The sequence below is a fragment of the Adiantum capillus-veneris genome, chromosome 5 (genome assembly GCF_014529385.1).
Source record: "Adiantum capillus-veneris isolate H3 chromosome 5, ASM1452938v2, whole genome shotgun sequence".
NCBI lineage: Eukaryota > Viridiplantae > Streptophyta > Polypodiopsida > Polypodiales > Pteridaceae > Adiantum > Adiantum capillus-veneris.
This window is the reverse complement of record NC_140935.1, coordinates 90655006-90668201: the sequence shown is the minus strand read 5'-3', so window position 1 is coordinate 90668201 and position 13196 is coordinate 90655006.

The window sequence follows — 13196 nt, the reverse complement described above, 5'->3', positions numbered from 1 at the left end:
ATTTTTTACAAGATTTGGTTTAAAACTGGGAAAAATTATGGTAACCTACGGATTTCACTAAAGAGGTCATCGTGGATGAGATGTCGATGAACAGCGGGCTTAGCTGGTGCGTTGATGTAGCACCTTCGTCATTTTCGGGATCGATTGGGGCATGCCTTCGGTGCCTTTTCTTGTTTCAATGTCGGCCGCGCGCGACTTGGTCTTCTTTTTGTTGATGGCGTCGATTCCTTTGGTTTTATTCTTTTTCAACGTGTGCATATATGAGTTTGTGTTCGGTGTGTTTATGTTCGTGTGTGTAAACGTGTGTGCTATATGTGTGAGTGCGTGAGTAATGTGTGACACTTGTTTTTTATAAGAAACAAGTGTTGTGAGTGTGTGTGCGTATGGCTCGAGGTTGTGTGTGGGTGTGTATCGAGAGTGTGTGTGGGTGGGAACGAGGGAGAGGGTGTAATTTTATTACATATATAATATATATGTGTTTCTTTTATTTCCGTCTCGGGGGGTTCACTATGTGTAAAACTACCGTATCACGTGCGTTCAAGACATGTTTGTAAAACCCCTTATCTATGAATTGTGTTAGGAATATAATGTACCATTTTCTTTTAAAATGTGTAAGTTTTTTTAAAATTTGAAAAAATAATACCCTTCTGTATATATATTTCTATAAGTTTCAAGAACTTTAAATCCCCTTCTGTTGAACTCACGTGATAGGTTACATTTTTATTAGGTGACCTCCACGGGATTTCCGTCCTGGTGATGGCGACACAGACGCGGGGGGGCGGGGGGGGGGGAGGCAGAGTGTGTGCGTGAGGGTGTGGAGGGGCATGGGGTATGTGATTGTGTGTGTGTGTGTTTTACGAGAGAGAGAGAGAGAGAGAGAGAGAGATTCTATGATGGCGGTGCCTGCACAGGCCGAGAGCGTGTGAGAGAGAGAGAGAGAGCAAGATGGTGAGCAAGGCAGAGGAGGGGAGTGTGTGAGGGTGTGTGTGTGTGTGTGTGGTGAGTAAGAGGGAGAGAGAGAATGACCTTCAGATGTTGCACCCTGCACCCGCATGGGCAGAGAGCACGTGAGAGAGAGAGAGAGGGATGGTGTGCTCACGGGCTCGCGTGGCCAAGGCATAAGTGGGCGAGAGAGGGGGGGCAAGGTCAATGGTGGGGTTAGGGTGGCGGCCCGCGAGAGGAGGGGATGACTAGTGTGTGGGTGTGTGTGCATATAGAGAGTGAGAGAGAGAGGCTTCGTGCATGGTGGGTTCCAACACCGAGGGGAAGAGAGAGAGCCCGGGGTCTTCACTAAGTATTACCGTATGGTGTCACGTGCATGTACAATAGGGGGGCTTTATGAGGCCAAAAAGGTAGATTTCACAAAGGAGGGTACCGTATATAGGGGGTAAAATGGCAGTTTTGGTGCACGCAGCTGACGTCTTCCTAGTACTACTAGTGAATCCCCCGGGAGGGGGAGAGAGAGAGAGAGAGAGAGAGAGAGAGAGAGAGAGAGAGAGGGGGGGGGGGGGGGGGGAAGAGAGAGAGGGTGTTTGTGGGTGAATTAAGAGAGAGAGAAAGAGATATTCTACTCCATGCGCCCACGGGGCCGCTTATATATATATATATATATATATATATATATATATATATATATATATATATATATATATATATATATATATATAGAGAGAGAGAGAGAGAGAGAGAGAGAGAGAGAGAGAGAGAGAGCTATATATATATATATATATATATATATATATATATATATATATAGAGAGAGAGAGAGAGAGAGAGAGAGAGAGAGAGAGAGAGAGAGAGTGCACGGTGGCCCGCCGGTGGGAGAAAAACAAGAGGGGAGAGAGGGAGGGGAGAGTGAGGTCGAGGGAGTGTGGACAAGAGGGAAGAGGGAAGAGAGAGAGGATTAAAAAAATATGAAAGTATGTGTGTATAAATAATGCAAGAGAGAGAGAGAGAGAGAACTCTTGTCCATGCATGGCGGCCCGCCAGTGGAATATGAGAGTGGCAACTTGGTTTATGTGCCCGCGGGGCTAGGTGACACAAGAGCAGGGATAAGAGAGATGGTGGTGGATTGGCGGAGCCGAGCAAGAGAGAGAGAGAGAGAGAGAGAGAAACCCCTATCTTCTGGTGAGAATGGAGAGAGGTGTGGCCAAATTGGTGGCGGCCCGCCGGTGGTTAAGCATAGAGGGGGTGGTGAATGTTAAACAAACAACTTTTTTTCTTTTTTTCTTGGTAATGTGCCCTCCCCTACTTGGGGTTGGTTCTTGTGGCCGCGTAGTCGAAAATCGAGGCTAATGATGGATAGTGACGGGCCATGGCCAGGGGTGCCGCTAGAGCTGGGCCGCATGGGCCGTGGCGGGGGTAGGGAAAAGAGAGAGAGAATTTGTGGCTCACCGATTCACCGGGGAATTGTTGAGCCCTCCGGTGGTATTGGCGACGCTTCGGAAAGAGGAAAGATATTTCTTTTTTTCTTTTTTTCTTGATTTCTGAAAATAGGCTATCAGTAGCCCTCCCCTTTTGTCTAGAGGCATTCATGTCTCGAGCCCTGACTTTGATTCTTCTTCAGCTAATCTGTAGGGGTCGATATCGAGTTGCCTTCTAAACCGGGTTCTGAACTAGCCATTCCATTTGGCCATTGGTGATATTTTTGGGATATTCATGAATCTGCAACAGATCCGTGTGATAGCATGTTCCTTGGAATAGTGTAGGTCGATTAAATGGGAAGCCCATGGCTTCCAGAACTTTCTACCAATGTCCTCTTGGATCCCAAGTGAAGAATAGGATCATTATCTGCAGTGTCCGAAAAATAAAATTTGCATGCCAAATGGGACCAAATTTGTAACCACTAGTAGCGAGAGGAGAAATGAGCACCTTGGCTCCTGCAAAGACAAAACTGAAAATTACGATTCCCAAGAGTGTGCCAAGAATCCACCATCTATGGCCGCCTTGTTGGTGTGATGAGCTCCAGTTGTCTTCAAAATCTTTCTTACTGCCGCAACTTGAAAAACAAGAAAGCATATCATGCTCCTCTTGGGTGTGCTCAAACATGTCAGCTGTTTTTTTTTTTGTTGATAGTAAGCCACCTACCTTGCGGCTAAAATACAAGCATAATCCACATACCTCTCTCCAAAGAGAGGATGCACTATTTGAAAAAAATCGCGCCCCAAATTGGGAATGAGGCCTTCATTCTTGCATTCTATCAGCCTTTTGTCTATCCATGGCTCCTTAACTTTAATCTCCATGTTGATCTTACCTCTATATATTCTAGCGGTTAACCATAACCATAGGTTTGATGCATCCCATGCAAACACAATGTTGCGTTATGGACGATTCTCGAACATCCTTAAAAGGTTTGCAACATGTTGATCATCAAAATTACTCTGAACATCCTTACATAAATTGGAGGCATTACCCATCTCCAAGTCTATAACACCTTTCAGTAGACTAGAGGCATTACCCATCTCTAAGTCTATGACACTACACAATAAAGTCTTGCTCGGTTGCCAAGCCTCTGGAACAATATCCAGCTCCAAACCTTCATTCATACTTACCTCTCCGTTATGGTCCTCTAGTGAAGCTTCCTTGATGCAAGATTCCTTCAGCTCGCTACACTGTTCTTGGTCCATGCTGGTGTAGAGGCTTCTGTTTTCAAAGCCCTTCCCTTTGCTTGATATGTTGTCCATCTTCTGCAAAGCCTTTCTAGAAGGCTGGCCTTCCTCATCTCGTGTATCTTCCATGCTCTTTACATTCCTCTTACTCTGATGAGGCTTGATCACACTTTACACTTCTTACCCTTACTGCCCAATGCTGGTGATTGATCGCTTTGGTGTCCATTTCATCCAAGATTAGAGATGTACTAACATTTGCAGCATGATTTTCTTGACTTACCTCCCTCACTAGGATAGCAACTTTTGATTGTTTAACCACTTGTTCCCTCGCTTCAGTCCTTTGAACAGACTTCTCGCTTGATCCTTCTTCTGTTATCTTCATCTTGACCTCTTTTGCAAGACCAATGACACTTGGTGTGCGGGTACCAATTGGTGGTGGGTGTAGGATGAGAGTAAGTGGTGATTGTGACGGTGGTTGCATCGGCGGCTGTAGGACTTGAAGTGGTGGGACTAACTGTGGTTGCACTACTGGTGGTGGGATTTGAAAAAGTGGGATTGGTTGCCTCGATGGTGGTGGTCTCGCCCTGGGTGGAGAAATCTGATTCTACCTTCCTCCTGTATTGAAGTTCTGCCTTTTTTGGATGTGGGCAGTAATACATGCCATGACCATCCTCCCCGCAATTGTAGCAGTGGTACTCTTGTTTTTTCCTTCGTTGTGCTCTCCCTTGCTCTGGATTTCTGACAGGTGCATGTCCTTGCTGCACCAGATGCACGGATAAACTTTCAACCTGCGTAGTGATGCGACTCAATAGGTCTTGCTGCTCTTCTGATGCCTCATGTGGTTGGGCTCTATGAACGGCTGTTGCAGTCATTGGGGTTAGTCAGACTGAGCTTGATTCCTCTGACTCACTGACTCTTGCTTGCATGTGCATCTTCTTATCTTTTAGGTGGGCTACTTCCACTACCAACTCATATGTTGCAGGGAACCTCCCCTTCACCTTCTCTTTAAGTGGCCACCACAAGCCACCAATGAAATGATCCTTCTTCAGGAAATTAGGCACTCCTTCACCTTCCTTTCGTAAGTGGCATACTCTAGCAGACCTCCCTGCTTTAATTCCATCAGCAGCCATAACTTTTCTGAGGTTGTGCCTCCCCAAACCTCTTCACAAAGGCAGCACATAGTACATCCCATGCATTCTTGGTAGCTTAAGGCAAAGCATTGTACCAATACTTGGCCTCTACTTTCATCAGTGGAGGAAAAATTCGTACCGTGAGGCATCATCATCCTTGTTGGAAACCACACAAGTGATGGCAAAGTCATCCAGAAAATCAATGGTGATGTCTTCTCCCTTCTTTCCACTGAATGTGGAGAAAGAAACACTTTCCATGGTAGTAACTCATGAAATTACAATTGTTTTTTTTTAAATAACATTAATGACATTAGCGGATCATAGCGGCTTTTACTGGGTTGGGTGGATAGATTTAAAACAGGAGTGAAAATGGAAACATTGAAGGAGTGGCGGTAATCCAATATGGGGAGAATGATAGGGTTTGGGGAGCTAAGGATTTCTCCTAGCACCGCAGCACCAACTAGATACACAATCTTCCGTTGGTAGAAGATTTCCTATCTACATAAATATTCACATGCATGTGTTGTAGAAACTTAAACGGGAACGTTGTTGCTCCGTTTTCCATGATGCACAGAGGGTGGAGCACTTACTTATATTCTTACCGTTGTTGGGGGATATGTGTTTGAAACATGAGGCGGCCTCTGGCTGTGGGAGGTGTCAAGAGAACAAGAACAACATATGAAAAAGGCTTTGTCAATCACCATAACCTTCAATTAATCAATTTCAAACTCTGAGTACATTCTGCTGGCAATAGCCAAGTCGGGATGTTAACAACAACAACACTTACGTTCACTGAAATCAAGGAGTTCAGGCTCCCGTTACAATTACCCGGGCCGTTAATGGCTCCGTGATTCATCAAAAAGAAATAACTAATTTAAGATGCCGATGACAAACAAAATCCTAATGTGCCGGTTTTCTTAGATCGGTTGTTCTACTGCTTGATATGTCTTCAAATCCCTTCTGGCCCCTTCTTTAGCTCAAGAATGAGAGATTCTCTTGTCCAAGCTCGGAAGAGAGAGAGAGAGAGAGAGAGAGAGAGAGAGAGAGAGAGAGAGAGAGAGAGAGAGAGAGAGAGAGAGAGAGAGAGAGAGATATTTTCCCTCCATGAACTTGACTTGAGCTTCTCACCTTACTTGCTTGCTTTAACCTCGACAAGCTTCTCTGTGCTTGCTTCAACCTTGGTTGCTTGTTTAATCTCGACTTACTCCTTTGCTTGCTTCGACCAAGCTTCAAGATCCTTCTTCTTTACTTTGCTTGCTTGCCTTGAAAAGCCTCAACAAGCTTCTCTTCAAGCTTCCTCGTCCAAGCTCCTTCGGGCCTCTTCTTTAGCTCGAGAACGAGAGAGAGTGGGAGAGAGTCCTTCCTCCTTGGTTCTTTCCGAGCTCCCCTTCTCCTTGGCTTTTCTCCACCTCGCCTTGCCCTCACCTCACGGTTACCCTTGGTATGCACTTCACACCTACTTAACTCCCTTTTCAAAATTTTTCGTTTCTAGTGATCCCCTTCATGCAAAGAAATCCTATTTATAAATCCCTCCCTCCCTTAGCAATGACGGCGCCGTCGTTGCAAGGGAGGCGTAAAAACCCCTCCTCTTGACGTTGTGGGTAGGATGGAAACACACAGAATGCCTCTATAACGACCCGACACACACTCTTGGGAAGATACACACACACACACACACACACTATGGGGCACCACTCAGCTTACACAACCCTCCTGGCCGAGACAAGAAACACACCCATGGATTGAGAGGAGAGAGACTATCCACTTGCCCACTCCACACAGAGACACACACACACACACACACACACACACACCCAAAAATCTCAGCTCAAAAGAGGAGAAATTCTGATGTTTAGATACAAATGAGCTTGGGCCAACACCAATGGGGCAAACAGCTCACACAATATGGGTAAAAGATACCAGATACAATCAAAAAATGGAGCAGAAGCTTCGCTCATAGGAGAAACTTACACAGCAAAAACAACAGAAAAAGAGTGAGAAATTTGGAAAAATGGAAAGTTCCATTGCGTCTGGAACGACCCAAAACCTCAGTCTACAATGTCAAAGTGCTCAAATCCGACCTCGGATGAGCAGTTTACGGCCAAAACAGGCTCCAAAATCCCCAAAAACACACTTGCGGCTGTTCCTCCTCTCTTCTCCACGTTTTTTCTGGTTTTCTCTCTCTTTTTTCAGTTCCCACACTTAGCTTTATCACTTGGGCACCCTTGGCCTTTTAGATGACCTCAAACGGACCCCGAACAGGCCAAAAACTGACCCCGCAATGCATAGTTGTCACCCTACTGCATCCATGCGCACACCTGGCACTCATTTCTTTTAAATAATGCGTCCCGCCACCACGTGAAGTGGCCCAAAAAATTGGTCCTCATGATGACCTTTCTGCATAAGTATCACAAGAAAACACCCACGTCGTGTTCGTACTCCTCCGCGTGCAAGTATTGACCCCATTCGACGTCCTAACGCCACTAGATGCCATATGACGCACCTGCTTACCTCATGTCGTCCGCCGGCGGATAGCTTCCTTGAGAAGTTTTACGCGCTACCAACTCCTCATTATTGTAGAAAAAACACACTGGTAGTGGTAATAGTGAAAATCGATGCATTATGTATACCCTGTCCTACCTGTACACATGTGGGCCCCACGTAACCACCTGGCTCTGGAAAATGGGCAATCCTTTATTTGATGCACCATGCTTGTGTATGTACATATGCGCAATCCCTTGCTCCAAAAAACTCCTGACATAATTTGCCCATCACATAGCCTGCTAGATCATTCATGATCAGCAGCAGCAAAAAGAGATATGAGACTCGCCGCATCACAGGTCTCCTCATCCCTCACAGACATCACTTGCTCCCCAGACAGCTCATCTTGCTTCACCATCATTAACCTGGCATGATATAAGTTAAGACGCAATCCATTTACCCTTGACTTATGTAGAACTCCATCCAGGTTAGCCAACTGATATGTACCATTCGGAAAACACTCCACTACCTTGAAAGGGCCTTCCCACTTAATTTGAAACTTCTTTTGGAAGGTGTTGTCCTGCTTACTATTGTAGCGCAAAACCAAGTCATGCTTCTTGATACCCTTACTGTTAACCTTTTCATTTATCTTTGCCAAAGCCCTATCCTGCATCTGCCCATAATATTCCAATGCGCTTATCCTATCCAGTTGAACCTTTTGCAACTGTAAGAGCCTGTCTTTGAATGCATCACTAGGCGGCCCAAGCAACTTCTCTAGCATCTTGACTGCAGGCAACTCTACCTCTACAGGCAATAGTGCTTCCTTTCCATACACCAAATGAAATGGAGTAAACCCTGTACCTGTCTTCACTTAAGTACGGTAAGCCCATAAAGCACTAGGCAATTCCAAATCCCAATTCTTTCCTTGGTGCTCTGTCACTTTTGAAAGGATTTGTATCAACTCACCATTGAATCTTTCATTCAATCCATTACACTGTGGGTAATAGAGAGTGGTATGTTGATGCCTAGTCTTCATCTTCGCGCATAAAAAGTCTAGCAGTTTAGCTCTAAATCCTGGCCCCTTATCTGAAAGTAGCTCCAATGGCACCCCAAACTTGCAACATATTTCATCATACACAAATTTTGCCACATCCTTTGCAGTGATCTGTTTTACTGCTATAGCCTCTGCCCATCTAGAGAGATAGTCCACTGCAGTCAAAATATAGCTTTTGCCCCTGCTTGTGATAGGTAAGGGGCCTATGGCATCAATCCCCCACTTTTCAAACACATCAAACGCCATAATGGTTTTTCGTAGCTCTGGCTTCAACACTCTCTTCCCAAATGCTTGACACCTATTGCAAGACCTACACCAATGGTAAACATCCTTGTGCAAACTAGGCCATACATATCCCTCTAGCAAAATCTTATGCAAGGTGATCTTTAGAGCAAAATGTCCACCACATGCGCCTTCATGATTCTCTTCCAACACTCTGTAAAGCTCCTCCCTCCAAGGTACACGTCTCATCACAAGATCAGCCCCTTTCATGTATAAGACATCACCAATCAGTTTGTACCTATATGCTCTACGCACAAAACCATACTTCTTAGACTTCTGAATCTCCTTTGGAATGATTCCTGTTAGCAAAAACTCCTCTTCTTGAGCCAAACTTTCCCAGCCATGGTAAAGAGGTAAAGTGTTCCTCAACACAAATAGCTCCCCAATCATGCCTTGAGCCACTTCATGTGCCTCTCCATTTAGAGCACGTTCAATGTGTATGATGCTCCATGCTTCGAACTTTTTTAACATGCCTTTAATTCTGAAACACATTTCCTTCAATGAGCTGTTCTTGCTCTTCCACACACCCAGCACTTGCTTCACAACTAACAAGGCATCACCTTTTATGCTCAGCCTTCTAACCCCATGCTTCAAACAAATGTGTAATCCATCTTCCAACGTAGCATATTCAGCCTCATTATTACTATGCACATCCAACTTGAACCCTCTCTTGCATACTAGCTTCCCCTCTGGATCATAGAGTGATATACCCCCTGAAGCTGCATCATGGCTCTTTCTGTATGAGCCATCAAAGAACAACACATGTGCATTGTTGATCTGTGGCACTTCTTCAACTAATTTTCTCACCACCTCTTCCTTAAGAAGAAGGGGATTCTCCTTGTAAGTCAACAAATCCGCTAGGGTAGCCCTTGTACTGTCTTCCACTAGGAAAGAGAACTCAAACTCTTGCAGTTCAATTACCCATTTCTTGACCACATTTGACATGTTAGTACCATTAATTAACTGTGGCAAAAAGGCATAACTCGTCAAGAAAACAAAAGGTCGTGGTAGCAAGTAATGACGAAATCGTCGACAAGCAAATATTACACTGGCCATCACTAGCTCTACTTCCGAGAACTTTATCTCCGCTACCAACTTCACTCGACTTGCACAATACACTGGCCTCATATAATGGCTGCCCTTACCCTTTTGCAATAGCATGGCTCTAATGGCATCATCCCCTACTAGTGGATTTACATAATATACCTTCTCCCAATCAGGAGCCTGCATGGCTGACAAACCCCCTAACACCTCTTTCACCTCTTGAAACACTTCTTCACACTTGTCATCCCATTGCAATGGATCATACTTTGCCACTTGCTGTAATGGATAAAGGAGCTGCGAAGACAATGGAATAAACCGTGCCATGTACTTCACTTTGTGTATAAAGGTTGCCAATTGCTTCATACTCGTAGGTGATGGAAGAAGAATAATAGACTTCACCTTATCTGGATCAGCCTCAATGCCATTTTCTGACACCATATGGCCCAATAACTTCACCCTTGGCTGTGCTAGATGACATTTCTTGGGATTTAGTTGTCCTCCACATTCATCATAACGAGCCAATACCATCTGCAACTTCTCATGATGCTCAACCCTACTGCTATAGACACAGAAGTCGTCCATAAAGGCCTTAACACAACTACCAATGAATGGTTCTAGCACCCAATTTGCTCTCTCTTGATAGAAAGATGGTCCATTTGACAACCCAAACGGAAATACTGTGTAGCAATAATAGCCCCATGGCGTAATAAAAGTTGTCTTTGTGCGGTCTTTAAGAGCAATCTTCAATTGAAAATAGCCTGAAAAACCATCGCACACACTATACCTCTCATAACCTTCCACTGAATCCAAGATCTGATCAATGAATGGAAGAGGATATGGGTTCTTCTTAGTGGCTGCATTTAAGTGCTTAAAATCTACACAAATCCTCCACTTCCCATCCTTCTTTGGACTGACTACTACTGGACTCACCCATTCTGTGGTCTCCATAGGGACTATGAACCCTGCCTTCAATAACTTGTCCACCTCTTCCCGCAAGGCTGCCATCTGCTCTTGACCCATCCTTCTTAGCCTTTGCCCCACTGGCTTAACACCTTCTTTCAGCTCTATATGCATCTCTTTGCCCTTGAATCCTCTGATCTCTTCATATGAAGTAATGAACAAATCAGGAAAACTAGCGAGCATGTGCAAATATATCTCCTTCTCCATAGTTGAGAGGTCTCCACTAATCATTTGTGTCATCAATTCCTGCTTCTTTGACAACTCAACCTTGGTTTGCATCAGCCCTTCAATCACTTCATAAGGCCCTTCACTTTCATCTTCAACTTCATTCGCAAATGCAACTAAACCAAACTCCTGGATTTCTTTATCCATCAAAATAAATGCAACATCAACATCCTCATCACTGCTAGTAGTACTATCACTGTCCTCGTCTGTCACCGTGGAAGAGTCTTCATCACTAGACCTATCCTCATCTTCATAAAGCTCTTCCAATCGTTTCCTTGTGTCCATATTGTATAGCTTCTTGGCACCTGTCTTTCCATAGAGGCTAATCGTACCATGTCGCCAATCCTGAACAGCTCCTACTGCACGTAACCATGGTCTACCCAGTATAATAGGATATGCTCCAAACCCTGCTGGCATCACATGAAAATCAACCACTCCCTTTGCATCATATGGACAAACACATGCACATCAAATGAGTTTTCATAGTTAATCATTGGAATTACAACAGGAAAAGGACATTCCAGGATCTCTTGTAATCTTCTTGGCCCGAACATAAAGACTATGCGCTGTTGGAAAAAAATCTTCCTGGACACGTGAACATTTATCTGGATTCTCTGAGTTAAATGAAATGGAGTGAATTGAGGTCCATTTTGATCATCCATTAAAGTCAACCATGAAGCTCCCAAGAAGGAACACCTGTCTTATCCTCTGATTTTGCCAAAATTTCAGCAGCATAACAGCATAAATGGCTCAAAGACCAAAAAACCAGCCATCATAACTAGGAAAATTTTTGACAGAGTTTCCCCAGAAATAGAGCAGTATGAACCCAAAATATAGACTGTATATGTATGCATAAACTGTCAACAATAGAACCCAAGCATCAAATAGGACTCACTAGTACATAGTGTTAAGTATGGAGCCTGATTTACCCTTGTAATTTTCTGTGATAAAAGCGCACATTTGTAAGGCCCCCATTATGAGGAGAAGCCATCGTGCGTGAAGGAAAATCACTCACCGGAAACCAAAAATTTTCATGGACAAGAATCAGGGGCAACTTTAGAGGCCTCGGGGGCGGAGGCCCCCGAGACTTTTTTTCGCCGAAATATTATGGCTGGCCGGCGGCCGGAAAGTGGTCGAAAAACAACCAGTCAGTTGGTCGGTGTCCGGTAGTCAATGGCCGATGGTCGGTGGTCGAAAGTCAATGGCAGGTGGCCGGTGGTCGGAAGTCAATGGTCGGTGGCCGGTGGCCGAATTCAAAAGCGAACTTGTCTTCTCAAGGGCGTCCACACATGGGCGGATTGGAGGGTCCGATTTGGACTTATTCGCACAAGGGCGGCTACACATGGCTATCTCTCATAAGACAGGGCAGCCCTTTTGGCCCATAAAAGGAGGCCATTTCTACACACATTTCAGAGTGTGAAGTTGATGCAACAAGGTGAGTGTGAGGTGGTGAGAGTGAAGCAAGGCGGGAGCTCCATTAAGGGTATAATCCCTTTGTAAACTACTTCTTGTTTTGAAGTACTAAAGCCATTGAGTGGCTGCTTTCCCGTGGACGTAGCCCACATTGGGTGAACCACGTATATCGTGTGTACTCTCTCTCTCTCTCTCTCTCTACTCTATAATCTCTTGTGTGTGAAATCTATCTCTCTCCATTAAGTAATCTACTCAAAAATCTATTTAGCTACGTCTTATTTCCTAACAACTGGTATGAGAGCAAGGTTTGCTCGTAGCTAAATTATCTCAAGGAAAGGAATCCTTGAATTGAGTGGGAGTTATGGCGGAGGAAGGGAAGCTCAAGATTGAGAAGTTCAACGGCAAAAACTACCAACATTGGAAGATGCAGATTGAAGACTATCTCTACCAGAAGGACCTCTATTTGCCACTAGGCGGTCTTGCGAAGAAGCCCGCAACAATGGCAGATGAAGCATGGATTGTCCTTGATCGAAAGGCATTGGGAACAATCCGGTTAAGCTTGGCGTCAACAGTGGCCTTCAATGTTTCGGAGATGAAGACCACGGAGGACTTGATGAAGTCACTTGACGACTTCTACGAGAAACCATCGGCATCCAATAAGGTATTTCTTATGAAGCGCTTGTTCAATCTAAAGATGGCAGAGAATGGTTCAGTTGCAGAACACCTAAATGACTTTAACACAAACATAAGTCAACTTTGATTAGTGAAAATCAATTTTGATGACGAAGTGCGAGCTCTCCTTATACTATCATCTCTACCGGATAGTTGGGACAGTCTTGTGATGGCTGTAAAAAATTCTATCTCTGGCACAAATACTCTTAAGTTTGATGATGTTGTGGGTGTTCTCCTAAGCGAGGAAATGCGAAGGAGAAGCACAAGAGAATCATCAAGTGTTGCACTATCAGTGAAAACAAGAGGAAGGCCTAAGGAGAGGTTCAA